The sequence below is a fragment of the Carlito syrichta genome, unplaced genomic scaffold (genome assembly GCF_000164805.1).
Source record: "Carlito syrichta isolate Samal-C Ts95f unplaced genomic scaffold, Tarsius_syrichta-2.0.1 Scaffold311868, whole genome shotgun sequence".
Classification (NCBI taxonomy): domain Eukaryota; kingdom Metazoa; phylum Chordata; class Mammalia; order Primates; family Tarsiidae; genus Carlito; species Carlito syrichta.
In genome coordinates, this window is record NW_007255964.1 from 111,328 (window position 1) to 116,817 (window position 5,490).

Consider the following 5,490-nt stretch of genomic DNA (forward strand, 5'->3'; position numbering starts at 1 on the left):
CGACAGAGTGAGACTCCAACTCAAAAAAATAAATAAATAAAAATAAAAAATAAAAATAAAAAAACAACAAATTCTCCCCATGTTGCCCAGGCTGGTCTCGAACCTGTAGGCTCAGACAATTCTCTTGCCCCTGTCTCCCAAAGTGCAGGGATTACAGGTGTGAACCACCACGCTTAGCAGAGGAATTTTCTCATCCAGGGAAACAAACAAAAAAAAGTTGCTCAGATTGAGATCAGGTGAATAGGGAGGGTGGGACACGGGGTCATGCTGTTTGGAGTCAAAAACTGCTCTACACTCAGCATGGTGTGGGCAGGTGCGCTGTACATCACCCATCATGAAATGAGCAAATGTGTTAAAAGAATTTCCCCAAAATGCTCACTGAATCTGAACACAGCCTCTTACAATAACGCTAGCTGGTACACTGAGGCTGATGGGTTCCTAGTACACTTATATGTCAGGGGAAGCCTGTACCACAAAGGAGCCCACCCTCCAAAAGATAATTCCGGGTTGTTTGGGTCCTTCTCATAAAGCCAGCCTTGGTGTTCACGTCCCCAGGGTCCTGCTATGACACTACCAGGACACCTGCAAAGCTCCTCGGACCTGCTGTGATGGTCCGAGAAATGCAGGATTGCTCTCCCTCAATACCAATCAAGGAGCAGGAAACTGGTAGAAAGAGGTTTATTTCTGAATTCGAATCCAAGGAGCAGAGCTGGGCTTCTGGTTTTTTAAAAATGGTTCTGCTCGGCCAGGTGCAGTGGCTCACGCCTGTAATCCCAGCACTTTGGTAGGTGGAGGCGAGAGGATTGCCTGAGCCCGGGGGTTCCAAACCAGCCTGGGCAACTTGGTGAGACCTCATCTCTACAGTAAATCAAAAATTAGCCAGGCATGGTACGCTCCTGTAGTCCCAGCTACTTGGAAGGCTGAGAGGGAAGGATCGCTTGAGCCCATGAGGTTGAGGCTGTGGAGGCTGTGATCATGTCACTGCACTTCAGCCTGAGTGACAGTGAGACTCCAACTTAAAAAAAAAAAAAAATATATATATATATATATATATATATGGTTCTGTTCATCTTTCAAGTTTTACGGTTCGCTTTTCTTTTTTTTTGAGTTGGAGTCTCACTCTCACTCTGTCGCTCAGACTGGAATGCAGTGGCCGCTCCTGGCCACCACAGCCTCGACCTGCTGGGCTCCAGCGATCCATCCAGCTCAGCCTTCCAAGTAGCTGGAACTACAGGCGTGTGCTACCACGCCTGGCTAATTTTTTGATTTATTGTAGAGATGAAATCTTGCCAAGTTGCCCAGGCGGGTCTCAAACCCACGGACTCAGGCAACCACTCACCTCAGCCTCCCAAGGGGCAGGATTATAGGCTGAGCCACCGAGCCCAGCCCGGTTCGCTTTTCAAAGTTCAGGGTTGTTGGTACCTATACATTGCCTACGTGACTAGCACAGTATTGTATGGAAACTAAGTAACAAGCACTTTTTGTCAATAATGGTTGAAAGGGCATAATGTGGATTTAATATACCCAATGAGCAGTCATTTTAACATTCCTAAATCTCATGTTTTTCTAGCAGTTCACTTAACTTACCCTCCAATCACTAGCCAAGGACAAAACCAGTTTCTCAGAGGTAGCTATTGATAATTATTTTACAACCCCTTCCCCAGCTTGTTACTAATTAGGTTTTCTATTTCAAGTGTTTGCCTCTACCCATATGAGCCAGGTTCACCTAATCAGCCCTTCCTGATCTTTGTGACAGATAGACCCTACCACCATGGGGCAATCATATGACTAACCCACCCATCTGCTGGCTGTCCATCACCTGATGTTGGTACCTGCACTTACCTGCCCCTTTGCCCTTTGTGATGATGTGGAACAGACTGCCACCCAACCATCTTAATCACCTGTCCCCATCAAAGGGGAATATATATATTTTTTTAGTTGGAGTCTCACTCTGTCACCCAGACTAGAGTGCAGTGGCTGCTCCCGGCCACCTCAGCATCAACCTGCTGGGCTCCGGTGATCCTTCCGCCTCAGCCTTCCAAGTAGCTGGAACTACAGGCGCGCGCTACCATGCCCGGATAATTTTTTGATTTATTGTAGAGATGAGGTCTCGCCAAGTTGCCCAGGCGGGTCTCGAACCCGCGGGCTCAGGCAATCCACTCACCTCAGCCTCCCAAGGCGCAGGATTACAGGCTGAGCCACCAAGCCCAGCCAAAGGGGAATATTTAAAAGCAGTCAACCACCAGCAGCCAGCTGCCATTGCCTTACTAGACTCTGGTGTGGCCGGCCATGTGCCCTTTGAGCTATGGCCATTGGCATGTTTTTTTGGCTTTGGCCCCCTTCCCTACCTTGGGGAAGTGATTATCTCTGTCTCTTTCTCTCTCTCTCTAATTTACTTTCTAAATAAACTGTATTTTCCAACCTAACTTTTGTGCAATTCTTTGCATCTTTCTCGTGACACCAGATCGCACACCAGACACCCACACCCTCAGGAGCCTGACCTAACATTCTGGAGGCCCTGCTGGGAGGTGGGCCTAACAATGATATCTTCTGGTTCATATTTCCTTGCGCCAGTTACCAGAGGTATCTCACAACTTTTTATCAGTTACCCGGCAGAAACATTAATCAAGCTTGCCATAGAGTAAAGGGAGTTAACAGGGCCTAAGACGCTGGATGCAGTGGCTCAAGCCTGTAATCACAGCACTTTGGGAGGCTAAAGTGAGTGGATTGCCTGAACCCGCGGGTTCAAGACCTGCCTGGGCAACTTGGTGAGCCCTCATCTCTACAATAAATCAAAAGATCAGCCGGGCATGGTAGCGCATGCCAGTAATTCCGGCTACTCGGAAGGCTGAGGTGGAAGGATCACTGGATCCTTCCTGCAGGTCGAGGCTGCACTGGCCGCTACACTCCAGTCTGGGCAACAGAGTGAGACTCCAACTAAAAAAATAATAAAAATAAATAAATAAATAAAGGAATTCTTTGAAGTTACTTACTGGGGTGCATAGGAGACAAGGGGAAGCGCATCTTCTTTTCTTTGAGTTGGAGTCTCACTCTGTTGCCCAGACTGGAGTGCAGTGGCCGCTCCCAGCCACCGCAGCCTCGACCTGCTGGGCTCCGGCGATCCTTCTGCCTCAGCCTTCCAAGTAGCTGGAATTACAGGCATGCATTACCATGCCCGGCTGATCTTTTGATTTACTGTAGAGATGAGGTCTCGCTGCCCAGGAGGTTCTCGAACCCACGGGCTCAGGCAATCCACTCACCTCAGCCTCCCAAAGGCGCAGGATTACAGGCTGAGCCACCGAGCCCGGCTTTTTTTCTTTTTTCTTTTTTGAGTCCGAGTCTCGCTCTGTTGCCCAGGCTGGAGTACAGTGGCAGTTTCACAGCCACCGCAGCCTCAACCTGCTGGGCTTTGGCGATCCTTCCACCTCAGCCTTCCAAGTAGCCGGAACTACAGACACGTGCATTGTGCCCAGCTAATATTTTTGATTTATTGTAGAAATGAGGTCTGGCCAAGTTGCCCAGGCTGGTCTGGAACCCGTGGGCTCAAGCAATCCTCTCACCTCAGCCTCCTAAAGTGTGGGATTATAGGTGTGAGCCAAAGTACCCTGCAGGGGAAGCTCATCTTTTGTTAAGTCTCAGGAATGCGGGTATTTTGCCCTGCTCTAAGGGTTGTGACAATATGGACAGACAATAGCGGGTCTCCATGTCACTACCTGTGATACTCAAAGAACTTTTCTTCATTTTATTTTATTATTTTTATAGAGAGAAGAGATTTAGTCCAGAAACTGGCTTATGCTTATGGAGGCCAGAAAGTTCCATGGCAGGCTATCTGTAAGCTGGAGACCCAGCAAGCCAGCATGTAACTGAGTCTGAGTCTGAAGGCCTGAGGTCCAGGGGAGGCAGTGGTGTATCTCGGTTTGAGGCCGAAGGGAGGTCACTGGTCTAAGTCCCAGAGTCTGAAGGCCCAAGAACCAGGAGCTACAATATCCAGGGGCAAGATAAGATAGAAGTCCCAGCCCAAGAAAACAGAGAGCCAAAGGACCTCGCTTAAACTCTGAGCTGCACCATTTGTACATTTTGAGGTCTTGCTAAAATGTCCCCACGTTCCTGGTATGAGAAATACCTTATGTCCCACTTGAAGACACCTCAGGCTGAGCACGGTGGCTCATGCCTGTAATCCAGCACTTTGGGAGGCAGAGGAGGGAGGACTGCTTGAGCCCAGGCGTTTGAGACCAGCCTAGGCAACATAGCGAGACCTTGTCTCTACAAAAAATAAGTAAATAGCTGGGCTCGGTGGCTCAGCCTGTAATCCTGCGCCTTTGGGAGGCTGAGGTGAGTGAATTGCCTGAGCCCGTGGGTTCGAGACCCACCTGGGCAAGTTGGCGAGACCTCATCTCTACAATAAATCAAAATGAGCCAGGCATGGTAGCGTGCGCCTATAGTTCCAGCTACTTGGAAGGCTGAGGCGGAAGGATTGCCGGAGCCCAGCATGTCAAGGCTACAGTGGCGGGAGCAGCCACTACACTCCAGTCTGAGTGACAGAGTGAGACTCCAACTCAAAAAAAAATGTAAATTACCTAGGTGTAGTGGCATGTGCTTATAGTCCCAGCTACTTGAGAGGCTGAGACTAGAGGATCACTTGAGCCCAGGAGTTTGAGGCTGCATTGAGCCTTGATTGTGCTGCTGCCCTCCAGCCTGGGTGACAGAGTGAGACTCTGACTCAAAGGAAAAAAAAGATAGGGCTGGGCTCGGTGGCTCAGTCTGTAATCCCAGCACTTTGAGAGGCCGAGGCAAGTGGACTGCCTGAGCCCGAGGGTTCGAGACCAGCCAGGGCAACTTGGCGAGACCTCATCTCTACAATAAATCAAAAATTAGCTGGGCTCAGTGGCTCAGCCTGTAATCCTGCGCCTTTGGAAGGCTGAGGTGAGTGGATTGCCTGAGCCCGCGGGTTCGAGACCCACCTAGACAGGCGAGACCTCATCTCTACAATAAATCAAAAAATTAGCTGGGCGTGGTAGCACGTGCCTGTAGTTCCAGCTACTTGGAAGGCGAGGTGGAAGGATCGCCAGAGCCCAGCGGGTCGAGGCTGCGGTGGCTGGGAGCGGCCACTGCACTCCAGTCTGGGTGACAGAGTGAGACTCCAACTCAAAATAAAAAAGGGAAAAAAAGAAAAAGAAAAATTAGACAAATAGACCCTTCAGAACCAGGGTGATGTTCTGACCCTCAAGAAGTCTTTGTCATTTTCCTAGTAACTTGCTGTCATGCCATTCCCTGATCCCTGAGGTCCTCACAAGGAACTTGGAGATCCCAATAAAAAGGGCCCCGAGGTCCTGCTGTAGGACTCCAGCGTCCCTTCAGCTGCCCAGGGCCCTCAGTATGCCCCCTGACCGTCCTGGGCTCCTGCCACCACGGTCTCAGGACCCCCATGTGCTGCCCTGGGCACTTTTTTTTTTTTTGAGTTGGAGTCTCACTCTGTCGCTAGACTGGAGT

General features: G+C 49.9%; 2 protein-coding genes across 3 annotated transcripts in view; both read right to left on the reverse strand.

Annotated features, from left to right (window-relative positions):
* FCGRT (Fc fragment of IgG receptor and transporter) overlaps nt 1-5,490 on the reverse strand; it is a 30,884-nt gene that overhangs the window by 19,535 nt on the left and 5,859 nt on the right. The gene's annotated exons all lie outside the window — the stretch shown is intronic.
* RPL13A (ribosomal protein L13a) overlaps nt 1-5,490 on the reverse strand; it is a 24,686-nt gene that overhangs the window by 765 nt on the left and 18,431 nt on the right. Inside the window, exon 9 of one of the 2 annotated variants that reach the window (XM_021718152.1) lies at nt 3,711-3,713. The exons of the other annotated variant lie outside the window; for it this stretch is intronic. The gene's annotated coding sequence lies outside the window, so the exon portion shown is untranslated. The remainder of the gene's footprint in view (nt 1-3,710; nt 3,714-5,490) is intronic. 2 annotated transcript variants of the gene reach the window in all.